This window comes from Crotalus tigris, unplaced genomic scaffold (assembly GCF_016545835.1).
Source record: "Crotalus tigris isolate CLP2741 ecotype Arizona unplaced genomic scaffold, ASM1654583v1 scf7180000024342.5246164, whole genome shotgun sequence".
In the NCBI taxonomy this organism is placed as follows: Eukaryota; Metazoa; Chordata; class Lepidosauria; order Squamata; family Viperidae; genus Crotalus; species Crotalus tigris.
The window spans coordinates 1922958-1937014 of NW_024100512.1; the positions used below are offsets into that span (position 1 = coordinate 1922958).

The window sequence follows — 14057 nt, forward strand, 5'->3', positions numbered from 1 at the left end:
TCCAGACTTTTTTGTCTTTCTTATCGACAATTGTTAAGTCTGGGGTTGCAGGATGGAAGCAGTTCCTAGTAAGGCCGCCTTTTGCAATTGACTAATAGCGAATTTGTCAATGCCGATGGTGTTCAAGTGATGCTCCAATTGTTTTGGGATTATTATTATTATTATTATTATTATTATTATTATTATTATTCAACCTAACTCCAAGCTAGTGGGAAGAAATAGATCTTAGATGCCTTCTTAAAGAGTAGTAGGGTCAGGAGTGGATGGATCTCAGGCAACGGATATTGCCCCATAAAGCAGCCCCCCTTTTCTTTGGACTGAATTACTACAGGTAAAGGCTATGGAGTGATTTGTGAGAATATTGGACAATGGGAGATAGGGCTCTTCCTGATAAGGAAAATCACTACATTACATCTTTCCCAGGATAATGTAATGAACATTTTCTGCATTTTTGCAGAAAAAAAAAAGATTTAGTCAAATTGAATGAGAATATCTAAGTGAAAAGAAAGAAAAGTTTGGCACAGCATAGGTAAAATATAACCACAAATATCAATGTATGCACAAGTATTTGTTGCCCTTTCATTACATTAAAAACCAATGGTACAAGCTGTTCTCATCTTGCTGAGCTGTTAACATTCCCCCCTTAAAGTACATCTTTAGAACTGTGCCTTTGTTTTCATGAAATTGTTCTTTCTTAGATTTACACCCTATGTTTACTCCAGTAGTTCTAGACAGAAAATATAGTACTCCCATTTCCAGTTGTTCCTTATAACAACTCCCTTATATGTTAGGTTAGATCACAGGTCAGCAAACTGTGGCTCCGGAGCCGCATGCGGCTTTTTGAGCCTTCCCCTGTGGCTCCCAGCCTCCTCTGCCTTTGCAGAGAGAGATAGAGACAGAGAGAGGCAATTGCGCTTCCCTGCTTCTCTCTCTCTCTCTCTCTCTCTCTCTCTCTCTCTCTCTCTCTCTCTCTCTCTCTCTGTGTGTGTGTGTGTGTGTGTGTGTGTGTAAAAGAGAATGCACTCACAGTATTCTCCGAGGAGCTGAAAAGCTTACTGGGCAGAGCTCCTCCCTTTGCTGCGTCTCTGCAGGAAGCAGGAAGCAGGAAGGGCAGGAGAGACCTAGCTAGCCCAGCTAGGCTGACTCAGGAATTCTGAGAGTTGAAGTCCATGAGTCATAAAAGAGACGAGGTTGCCTACCCCTGAGCTTGTTGGACAACAGCTTGAAGCTTGCCAGGTGAGCAGCAGATAGGAGAGGGGGGGGAGAGAAAGAGAGAGAGAGAGGGAGGGAGAGAGAGAGAGGAAAGAGAGAGAGAGAGGAAAGAGAGAGAGAGAAAGAAAGAGAGTGGGGGAAGAGGAGTGGCAGACCAAGGGCAGATAGAGAGGGAGGGAGAGAGAGAGACAGAGAGACAGAGAGAGAGACCCCTTTGACATCTAAAATGAAGATAACACTACATATATCCTTTTTTTTACCTGTGTGTGTGTGTGTGTGTGTGTACACACACACACACACATATACACATATATACGTATATACATATATATATACACACATACATACACACACACACACACCTATAATAAAGATAAAAAAGGATATATGCAGTGTTATCTTCATTTTAGATATCAAAAGGGTTTTGTGGCTCCCGGTGTTTTGTTTTTGGTGGGAAATGGGTCCAAGTGGCTCTTTGAGTGTTTTGGGTTGCCTACCCCTGGGTTAGATTAAGAATGACTGGCCAAAATCACCCGGTGAAGTTTCATGGCTTAGGATGAACTTGAACTTCGGTCTCCGTGATCATAATCCAACATCTTAACCACTACTCCATGCTGACTCAAACAATGAAATCAGCTTTGTGAAGAACAATAAAAAAAAAACAGAATCCAAGAACAGATTTCATAATCAGGGAAACTTTGTACTTTGGTATTGGAGAGGAAACCTGAGAATACCAAGAATAGCTAGGAAAATAAATAAATCCCTCTAGGCAAAAATGGTTAGGCTGAAATTATCCTATTTCAGACACATTCTGCAATGTGTCCAGCTCTCTGAAAAGGTCTCTAATTTTTGCAAAAGCAAAAGGAAGAGAAGAAAATGATGATCAGCAGCAAGGTGGATGGACTCAATTACAGGAGTGATGGATGCACTGTTAAAAGAATTAAAGCATGGGTGTCCAAACTTTTGACTTGCCTGGGCCACACTGAGTGAAGAGGAATTGTCTTGGGCTGCACATAAAATATATAAAGTAGTTAATGTATATAATGTTAATACAGAGAAAATTCGTATAAGATGATTTACAGATGGCATCTCCCTCCAGCAAGATTAGCCAAAATGTACAAAGGATACTCATCATTATGTTGGAAATGTAAAAAAGAAAAGGGCACATATTTTCATGTTTGTTGGCTATGTAAGGAAGCACAGAGATATTGGCGTATGGTTTGGGAATGGGTAACAGAAATGAGTATGCAAAACATCCAGTATAAGCCTGAGACATTGTTGTTAGGAATTCTTGAAAATAATGTTAATAAAGAAGATATATATTTATTCACTCATGTGGTTACAGCAGCAAGAATTGTATTCGTTCAAAATTGGAAAGCTACGGCTATACCTAGTGAGGAAATCTTAATTCATAAAATTATGCACTGCGCAGAATTAGATAGGTTAACTAAGAGACTCAAAAATCAGGATGAAACGGATTTTTACCAAATTTGGAATAAATTTTATAGATGGTGGGGGAAAAATATGGAAGTCATTGTAATGAGATAAGATAAGATAAGATAAGTTAAGACTGAGATTAGAGTGATATTATTGTAAAGGTTTTTTTCTTATATTAGTAGTTAATTGTGAATATGAACTGTGATATATGTTGATTTACCATGTTCAATGTTTTTAATTTTTGTTATTCAATAAAAATATTTTTTTTTTAAAAATGTATATAATGTTAAAAAATTACAGTCTTGTGGGGGCCTCATTACTAGCTGTCCTGGGCCACATGTGGCCCACAGGCTGCAGGTTGGACATGCCTGATCTAAAAGACCAAGCTAGGGGACAGATTGCCATAGAGAAAATCAATCTATTATGGTTGCTGGGAGTTGACACCAACTTAATAGTATCTCATCTATCAATTTTCTGGTGGATGCCATTTGCAGTTTGACGTACTATATGTAAGCCATTCTAATCATTTAAATTAATCTTTTAACTTTTTTTGTAATGTAAATGTTGCTATAGAGATCTATTTTTAAATGGAATTTATGCTGTATTTTTATTATTTCTTAATAAAATGAAGTCACAATTGACAGATTGAAATTTTAACATTACACAGATTTTTTTTTAGGTGCTGTCCAAGATTTTTTAGTATGACACTCAGTGTGCCAATCATCATTGGGACCACTATGGACAGTTTATCCCACAATCTTTCAATTTTGATTTCCAGATCTTCGTAATTTATAATCTTCTCCAATTGTCTTCCATTCTACTATCTCCTGGTATTGCCACATCAATTATCCACACTTTTCAACCACAATTATATCTAATGTGCTGGGGGTATAGCTCAATGGTAGAGCATTTGACTGCAGATCAAGAGGTCCCTGTCTGGGTGACCCCTGTTTGGCTGCATTAATAGAGGGATAGAATCAAGATCACGTGAAGTACTAATACCACTTTACAATGCCTTGGTAAAGCCACACTTGGAATACTTCAACCAGTTTTGCTCACCACGATGTAAAAAAGATGTTGAGACTCTAGAAAGAGTACAGAGAAGAGCAACAAAGATGATAAGGGGACTGGAGGCTAAAACATATAAGGAATGGTTGCTGGAATTGGGTATGTCTAGTTTAATGAAGAGAAGGATGAGGGGTAACATGATAGCAGTGTTCCAATATCTCAGGGGCTGCCACAAAGAAGAGGGAGTCAAGCTATTCTCCAAAGCACCCGAAGTCAGGACAAGAAGCAATGGATGGAAACTAACCAAAGAGAGAAGCAACCTAGAACTAAGGAGAAACTTCCTGACAGTTAGAACAATTAATCAGTGGAACAACCTGCCTCCAGAAGCTGTGAATGTTCCAACACTGGAAGCTTTTAAGAAGAGATTGGATAGCCATTTGTCTGAAATGGTCTAGGGTTTCCTGCCTGAGCAGGGGGTTGAACTAGATAACCTCCAAGGTCCCTTCCAACTTATATTATTATTATTATGGATCATTGCACAGTCAGCCAGATGTTCAGACTGGATTTGGCATTTTGTCTACCTATCAAGTCCTTACCTAGGACCTGGGATAGGCAGATGTGGATGTTTGATGGTATTAGATATCGTCGCAGGATGGAAGCAGTTCCTAGTAGGGCCACCTTTTGCAATTGACTAATAGCGAATTTGTCAATGCCAGTGGTGTTCAAGTGGTGCTCCAGTTGTTTTGGGATTGCACCCAAGGCGCCTATGACTATTGGTACTACCCTTGCTTGCTTTTGCCATAGTCTTTCTATTTCTATTTGTAGGTCTTTGTATTTAGTTATCTTCTCCAGTTCTTTCTCGTCTATTCTGCTGTCTCCAGGCACTGCCATGTCCACTATCCAGACTTTTTTGTCTTTCTTATCAACAATTGTTAAGTCTGGGGTGTTATGTTGCAGGTGCTTGTCTGTTTGAATTCTGAAGTCCCAGAGCAGTTTAATTTTATCATTTTCTATGACTTTCTTTATTTTATGATCCCACTAGTTTTTGCTTACAGGCAAATGATATTTTTTGCAGATCTTCTGCTACTTTGTCATGCTGCTGCTTGTAGTCAGTCTGTGCAATCTTCTTGCAACAGCTTGCCAAGTGGTCCACTGTTTCTTCAGCTTCTTTGCATAGGTGGCACTTACAGTCTGTTGCTGTCTTCTCAATTTTGACTTTATATGCATTTGTCCTTAAGGCTTGGTCTTGTGCAGCCAGAATTAGTCCCTCGGTCTCTTTCTTCAATTTTCCTGCTCTTAGCCATTGCCAGGTCTTGTTATTATCTGCTTTCCCAACTATTTTTTTAATGTATTGGCCATGTAGTGCTTTGTCTTCCCATGCCTCTATTCTGTTCTTCATTTGGTCTTTCTTGTAGGCCAGCTTGGTCTCTCCAGTAGTCAGTAAGCCTTCCTAATATACTAATTTCAGTGCATCTTCATCATCGTTGTTGTTGTAGTTGTTGTTATTTGTTAGAGGCCAAAATTTTGTCAGTTTTTATTTTAACCTGCTAGTTTTTATAAACTTTTTTTCCAAACTACATGTTCCCACAAATTTTTCATTACTAGTACATGATAATTTTTACAGATTGTTCCAATGAATCATTTTGGTGACTGTGTTGTGTTGTTTGTGCAATTTTCCTGTATGAGCTGAGTATATGATCTATTTTTTCTGCTCCTTTGCACAGTCTGCTCTTTGAATCATTCGATGATTTTTCAATTTTGGCCTTAATTGCATTGGTTTGAATAATATTATTATTATTTGTTCACAAGAATATGAAGTCACCAGTTTTTTAGCTGGTGTTGGTCTTCATAGGTATTGAATTCTTCTCAAGAACCTAGGATGTCATAAGATACATGCAGATTATTATTATTTACTATTAAAGGCCTATGAGATTGTGTGCATCTGAATTTTGGCAAAATTAAGGCATTCTCAAAGTATACTTGTATACATTCACTTCATTAATCATGGGATAAAAGCTAAATCTATATGTAGATTCATATATACATCTCCATCTATATAAAAGCACGTATCTCTGCTTTTCTACATTGCTCCTTTCATTTAGCAGTCACCAAAAGCTTTGATCCAAATGTATTTTAGTACTGACAGAACTGGGATTTCTTGCCAGTTTTCCTTCTAAAAGATATAATAATAAAAATCAGTGGATAGTTTTGAAATAACCTTTGTGTGGTCTTGAAAAAGCATTCTGTGCATAATCCTCAGTGTGCATCTGAAAAATTATTAATTTCATGGGAAAATTGTACAAAAACCTTTGTTGTACTTTCTGGAGATTGTTTCGCTAACGTTTTATTTAGAAATAACCAAAAAAATAGAAGCAAGCGAAATGTACAAACTTATAAGGAAGTCAGATCTGCTACCTCAGGTCTCCTGGTGGACCTCTGTTCAGCTGTACTTCACTTCCTGTGTCGTTTTTTTTTAACATAGTAATTTTATCAAGCCTTACAATTCAAAAGATTAAAATACAGACTGAAAAAAAAAGAACAAAGGGCAACAAAGAAAAAATAAATAGAAAAAAAAATGAAGAATATAGTAAGAAAAATAAAAGAAATAGTGTCAGGAGCACTTGTGGGTGATCTCAAGCCCTCTCACTGTCTGGAGAAGAATTATGAAGAACCAGACTACTCGCTGACACTTCATTCCACTGTGGTCATTGGCTCTGCATTCATTTCTTCCTTGGAAGTCCACTTTCTGTGTCCTTAAACTACCTTTCTCTTTCACTTTCTCTCTCTCATTCTTGCGGTGAGGAAGTGACTGAAATCTTTTGAGTACTAATATGCCCACAAAAACCACACTAATATGCCCACACTTTGAGCTCACCTCAAGCTCTCTACCACATCTGACTTTTTAATTTCTTCTTTTCTTTAGATTCTTTTAATTAAAGGAAACAGTGGGAAACTGACATGCTGAAAGGAAAAATGCCAGCCTATAGTGTCACCTTTCTTTTCAAGAATTTATCTGGAGCTTGCATTGGCCCCATAAGTATTCTTAGAGAATAAAAATGATTGGGTATGTATGTGATAGGGCTTTCTTGGATATTTGCTCATTTTTGCCCAGGGAAGAAAAGGATTCCCTGGGAAGGGGCAATTAGAAGGAATGTGTGATGGATTAAAGTGAAGTGGTAGTTTCTCAGGAGTGAGGGAGCACATTCCAAAGGGGGGGGAGGCGAGATAAGAAACAGAGGAAGAGAGCATAGTCACTCTCTAGGACAGGGGAGTCAAACTCACAACGTCACGTGATGCGTCACGTATCGTGACTTTTTTTCCGTTTTGGTATGACGCATGACGCATCCGGCCCATGGGCCGGCAGTTTGACACCCCTGCTCTAGGATCTCCCATGGTTTATCCATTAGGGCAGACATGTCAAACTTGCGATGTCACATGATGTCGTGTTACATATCAAAACCTTTTCTCCGCTGCTGGCAATGGGGTAGGCGTGGTTTCCTGGTGACACATCTAGCTCACAGGCCAGCAGTTTGACATCCCTGTATTGACAGTATTAAAGATGTAGTCTGGCAAGATTCTGTCTATTGGATGTAAGCAAGTAAAGAACTGAACTTTGGCAGTACTGTTCTATGTTATTCTTGGGCTTGGTCTGACAGATATCAAGAAGCAGTGTCACTTGTTTACTCTCTGATCAGTGGCTGTTTATGGCAAGCACAAGCCATCACAGTGGCAGCCTTTTTCTGAAAATGCCCACAGCAGGCTCTCAAAAATCAAAGGCTATCCACTGTCCCTCACCTCCCAACTGACAGATACCCAAGTCAGTCAAACCTTTTTAGTTAAGGAAAAAATAAGAAGCAGGATAACTGGAGAAAGGAGGAACATCAAAAGGAAAGGATGGAATACGAGAGAAAGCAGAACAGTTCTAGAATTTCTGGTCACAGTTTGTGGAAAGCCACAAAACAGTGTTAAGTGCAATTGGAGTTGGTTTGCACCGAATGATCCTGGCCACAGCCATCTCCGGCTCGTTTTTGGTTGCCACAGCAATGGGAGAACGGAGATGTGGGGCTTGTGATTTATGACATATTATAGGGGTGGGAAGTTCAACTTGTTATTTTGTATCCTGGGGGGGGAAGGAACCTTCAGTCTTGGTTTCACTTTTGACTGTGCCGATACTATGTAGCCATTAAAAGTATTCTTTGAGGAATGCAATTGCCTCAGAGTTATTATTTTCTTTTGGTCTCATCTATCAGAACCATGACAAATGTATGTTGTTTTTGTGCAGTTGTAGAGGAGTGAACTCAAGAGCCTTTCTTTAGATAGTAAAATTTCCAAAAGTAATTTATTGTTTCAGATCATTTTTTTCCTGTTACAGAACTTATTTTAATTTTGTAAAGACATTATTATTCTTGACTTGTTTGATGCCAGAACTTTTCTAATTCAGTTTTTCAAAATCTCTTGAAGCACTCAGTCCTTTCTTCTCCAATCAAAATTATTATTTGTCCAAACAAAACTTCAAACAAAAAGTTGTTGGCGAAGATATGCTTTCTCACTTTCTGAAATCAAGGGATTTATAAAATCAAATGAAAACGGAAACACAAAACTTTGGGAAAATACAGGTTGTCCTTGTTTAGCAACCATAATTGGGATTTTCATCTTGGTGATTAAATGAAGCAGTTGCTAAGTGAAACTGTCTGTGCTTACAATCTTACTTCAGCTTTCCTGCAAAAGTCTAACTTGTATACATGATTGTTAGTTTTATAGCTTGCAGGAAATCATTTAGCCCTTAGCTTGCAGCCTCAGTGTGATGCCTAGCAATTTTTTGTATGCTTTTCAAGAGCTATTCTGAAGGTTTGTATTACCCTTTGAAGAAATTCGTTTTCCTTAGTTAATTTCTACTTCTTGATGTACAGTAAATCTTGCATTTTAGGAATACAGTTGGGCTCCTTTGCATACTGTATTTGTTTTTTAAGAAATGTGGGTTTTGATAGGAGATTCACCCATTGTGCTAAAGAGAATGTGCTTCAGTTTTGGTTTAGTGTAATGTGTGAAGTTACCCATAATTATTCATTTATGGCTTATTCAATAAAACATGGGTGAAGAAAAACTTGACTTAATAGAATGTCTTGAGGCAATCCATACTACATTGTTTGTTGCCATTTCCTGTTTCTTGTATATTTTTTTCTTCCATTAAATTATCTCTGATTCTCAGAGACTGCTTTGACAAGTTCCTTCTGTTTCTTTTCCAAACAACTTTACTATTGTCTCCTTCCTAGGGCTGAGAGAAAGTGACTGGCCCAAGGTTACCTAGCTGACTTTGTATCTCAGCTGTGATTAGAACTCATGGTCTCCCAGTCCGTAGCCTGATGCTTTAATCACTACAGCTAGTCCTCACTTAAGAGAATCACACGGTAAGTAAGAAAACCACATGGCCTTTAAGCAAGTCCATTCTCCTGAATGTGTGTTTTTTGACAGAAAGCAGCAAAACATGTCCCAAATCATGGTCATGTGTCCATAGCGTGCTTCAACTGGTCATAAATGCGAGCCGGTGGACAAGCACCCACAATGAGATCATGTGACCGTGGACACCCATGGACTGTGTATGACAGTTGTAATTTTTTGGGGTCCATTGTAACTTTGAACAATCATTAAACTGGATTACTTTCTTTCTTTCTTTACTTACTTTATTTCTTCTTTTTAAATATACTTAAATTGAAAAATAAAAGTTTTTTTTTCCTGTATTGTTTTGTTACAGGTTCAAACTGAAACATCATGGAATTGATGTATGCCATTACTCATTCCAAGAGAAGGTTAAAAAGACTGTTTACAGAAGTTAGAAGTTGGAAAAATAACTACATTTACATGGTGCTAATTTAGGAAAAAGGATTTCCTTCATTACATTTAGGAACAGTAACAGACCAGGAAAAAATACTGCATATAAAAGATGTTGGAAGATATTTTTTTCCTGTAAATGCTTATTCTAGAAAGTAATTTTGGCCTGGTCTCCTGAAACAAGGTTTCATCTTTCTCTTCAGAAAGGCACTTAGGCGAGGTAATATATATTTGCAATCTCAGCAGGAAATAATGGAATAAAGGTAGAAGCTGTGAGATTATTTGGTTCTATAAAAGCACAGAAAAATTAAAGGGCAAAAAACTCTAGCCCTATTGTCAAGTTTGATGTATTTATTTATTAAATCAATTACATCAGGGGTCCCCAACCCCCTGTCCATGGACTGGTACCAGGTCGCAGCATGCCAGCAACCGGTCCACACAATCAAGTAAAGCCCCATCCGTGGGATGCAGGCAGCACACAAAACCACACACTCATATCTTTCTCCACGGAACTGGTCCCTGGTGCCCAAAAGGTTGGGGACCTCTGAATTACATAGTCATCCAATCAATGTGCAAATTAGGGCAGTGTGCACCAGTAACCCTTCCCCCCATCAAAACAGATGTATAAATCAGTATTTTAATGGTAGTACAGTAACATAAAATTATATAAAATATAAGAGCAGTCTCTGAACAAAAATAAGGTTGGATGTCTATCAATAACTATCTTAGATATGCATGCTAGATTAAAAAGTATAGTTTCTTGTTATTAATAATCAGAATGAAAGTATCTTTACAGATTTCATTTTTTTAATATTTTAATTATAAAATAATTGGTGTTTCTGTTAACATTTCTGTTAAGATACAGAAGAATTTTGACAGACTTGAACATTGGGTGCTATCTAACAAAATGAAATTCAATGGTGAAAAAAGTAAGGTTCTACATTTAGGCAAGAGAAACCAAATGCACAGGTATAGTATAAGTGGTACCTCGCTCAATAGTAGTAACTGTGAGAGGAATCTCAGAGTCCTAGTGGACAATCACTTAAATATGAGCCAGCAGTGTGCTGCAGCTACCATAAAGGCCAACACAATGCTGGGTTGCATTAACAGAGGGATAGAATCAAGATCACCTGAAGTATTAATACTACTTTACAATGCCTTGGTAAGGCCACACTTGGAATACTGCATCCAGTTTTGGTCACCACGATGTAAAAAAGATGTTGAGACTCTAGAAATAGTACAGAGAAGAGCAACAAAGATGATCAGGGGACTGGAAGCTAAAACATATAAGGAACGGTTGCTCGAATTGGGTATGTCTAGTTTAATGAAGAGAAAGACGAGGGGGGGGACATGTTCCAATATCTCAGGGGCTGCCACAAAGAAGAGGGAGTCAAGCTATTCTCCAAAGCACCTGAAGGCAGGACAAGAAGCAATGGATGGAAACTAATCAAGGAGAGAAGCAACCAAGAACTAAGGAGAAACTTCCTGACCATTAGAACAATTAACCAGTGGAACAACCTGCCTCCAGAACCTGTGAATGCTCCAACACTGGAAGTTTTTAAGAGGCTAGACAGCCATTTGTCTGAAATGGTATAGGTTTCCTGCCTGAGAAGGAGGTTGGACTATAAGACCTCCAAGATCCCTTCCAATTTTATTATTATCTTTATGTAGAATAATATGGACATGTCTCACTGAAATCAGTGAAGTGTAGTTATGTGTTTTCAGTTGATAAATTTCAGGGATTTAAATATAGTTGCTTTCAGTGGATAGTGTTTTCATTGTTGTAATATGTCATATCATATATTTAAAATGCTTGCCCAAATACATAAAACGTTTGGAGATTTTTTTAAAAAATAATAATAAAAATCAACTTTCAAGATGGCAAAGAAGATGGCAAGATGGTGACAAGCAAAAGAAAGATGACCTGATTAATTCCTACTTTGCATCTGTCTTTTCACAAAAAAAGCAGTCCAACTTGTCAGAGCGACACTGTGGGGAGCAGAAGAGATATGCAGATCAAAATAGATACGGAATTGGAGAGAGAAGACTTGGTTACTTATACCATTTCAGACAAATGGCTGTCCAGTCTTTTCTTAAAAACCTCCAGTGATGAATCACCCACAACTTCTGAAGGCAAGCTGTTCCATTGGTTAATTGTCCTCACTGTTAGGAAGTTTCTCCTTAATTCCAGGTTGCTTCTCTCCTTGAATCCTGCCCTCTGGTACTTTGGAGAATAGGTTGACACCCCCCCCCTCGTCTTTTGGGCAGCCTCTCAAATACCGGAATACTGCTATCATGCCAGACGCAGCTTCAGAAGATCTCATCTTTTAAAATTTGTGGGAGAGAGAGACACCCAGGTGTAATAAGGCTGCTACACGAGTTCTTTTGAACGTTCCACAAGAGAAAGCGCCGATTTTTGCCCCGGGAAAAGAACGCAAGGGAGACGACTCTATCCTCCGCCCGGTGATCACTTAATATCTTTAATCTCTGAATGTATGTCTTCCCGCCCGCCGTCAGCCTAGTCTGATTTTTAGGGACGAGCGGGATAGCCGGCAGCCACCAAATCCGCAGGTTTCCTCCGGTGCGTGGCCGCTAAAACTCTTAACTACGCCCATACCATTTAAATACAATTGCCCACTCCTGGGCATCGGCTTGATCCGCTTCTTCAGTCTCCTCGTCATATGGATGTCTTACCGACGGCGCACGCGCAGTAGCTGGCAGAGCGAGCGTAAGTCTCCATTTTGTTTCCGCTTCTTTCCCTCCTGCCTCCTCCTTTTTGCCTCCCAGTCGTACTGAGAATCGAGACGTAGGAGGACCAAGAGTGGGTGGATAGGTGGGGGTTGGATGTTTGCAACGGGGGAAAACAAGCTTCTCTGGGTGCCAGATGCACTCATTCTTCTCTGGGGAATGCCCGGATGTGTGCTTTGCAAAATCAGGAAAGCGATCCGCCTCCCCTTCCCCGCGCACTTCCTTAAGGTCACCTGCCCGCTTGCTCACCTGAGAAGCGCCTTGACCAGTCAACGCCTTTTGCTTCGAAGCATGCAAATGACTGGCATAGCCGCAAACCATTGCTAAGACGGTGAAGAGTGTGTGCGTGTGGATCAGAGAGAGAGAGAGAGAGAGAAAGCGTGACTTTTGCAGCGGTGTGCTGGTATGCTTAACCAAGCTTACTGAATAAAGTACGCTGGTTGGTTTGCACAATCCTAAACCACATTTTTAACCGCGTGGGCTTTCTGAACGTCTAATGTATGAACCCTGATGATCACAGCACCCAATGTAATCCTGGAGGACGCTTGTAACCATGGCTGTCATTATAAGCTACACTTGGCTTTATTCCCACAACGCCCTAAGCCATTAAATACAATTTACAAACCCTTCAGTGCTAGAGTTTACATACTAAGCCAAAGCTAATCAAAGCATATTATGGTTTAGTACAGCCCTTGGCTGTGAAATCTTTCATGCTATCACAAACTGCATAACTCGGGCATAATTTTGCTCTTCTGAATTAATTGATGTAGATTCAATAATGCCATACAGTATCTTGAAGTCTGCTACCATTGCTTATTGGGCATGTATTCGGAGGTTTGATTAATGTGGTTTGACTATTCTCTGTGTAGAAGTGAGGATTATTAAAAGATGATGAGCTCTTTCTCTCATGAATAAGCTAGTCATCTGTGAAGCAATTTCATCTTTTGGTCCCAGTTTTTGCTTCTGGATCTTCCTAAAACCTGCTTATGTATTGCTTTTGCTTATTGCTCACATGTTCTTTTTAAGAAGAAAAATGGTTGTTATCTTGGAGGTTGTACACAGAAATGCTCATATTTCTTTGTTCTGGTTTTATTTGAATAGGAGACACTTCCAGATTCGCCTGACATAAGTTTTCAAAACTCTGAAAGCCAAGTGTTGCATGTTGGTTTATTAGATTTCCATTCAGCCATGATAGACTCTTAGCAAATACTCATAATAATAGTTAGAACGCAAATAATCAGATTTAAGGAAGCCTAAATAAAAATCCTTCATTTCTACTGGTAGTTGATGACTATTTAATTTTGACCAAGAGCTATATCATTAACTCTGAAAAATAATCAGATTTGGTTCGAAATGTATTTCTATTTTTATATTTAGAATTGTCCTGGGTTTCCTGTGTGTGTGTCAGTATCCTGTATATGCCTTGGGTTGATGGGATGTGAGCAACTGTATGTTGATTTACAGGATGATTTTATAGACTAGAGTTCCTTTTGTTGTCGTTCAATAGCTAAGTTGTATCTGACTCTTCATGACCCCATGGATCATAGCACGCCAGGCCCCCTTTGTCCTCTAGTGTCTCCTGGAGTTTGCTCAAATTCATTTTTATTTGTGTCCTTGTCACTATCTAACATCCTCTGCCTTCCCGTTTTCCTCTTGGCCTTCAATCTTTCCCAATATCAGGTTCTTTTCCAATGACTCCTCTCTTCTCATTAGGTGGCCAAAATATTTGAGCTTCAGCTTCTGCCCTTATTTGAAAAGGTCAGGGTTGATTTTCTTTAGAATTGACTGATTTGATCTTGCAGTTCAAGGGACTCTCAAGACCT

General features: G+C 39.0%; 1 protein-coding gene and 1 long non-coding RNA gene across 2 annotated transcripts in view; both read left to right on the plus strand.

Annotated features, from left to right (window-relative positions):
- Window positions 1-1176: 1176 nt before the first annotated feature.
- Window positions 1177-9609, plus strand: LOC120300522. The gene is made up of 3 exons (XR_005554680.1): window positions 1177-1236; window positions 8931-9065; window positions 9410-9609. It is a non-coding gene; the product is annotated as an uncharacterized LOC120300522 (long non-coding RNA).
- Window positions 9610-11734: 2125 nt separating this feature from the next.
- FHIT (fragile histidine triad diadenosine triphosphatase) overlaps window positions 11735-14057 on the plus strand; it is a 1435547-nt gene continuing 1433224 nt past the window's right edge. The window contains exon 1 of the mRNA XM_039326596.1: window positions 11735-12214. The gene's annotated coding sequence lies outside the window, so the exon portion shown is untranslated. The remainder of the gene's footprint in view (window positions 12215-14057) is intronic.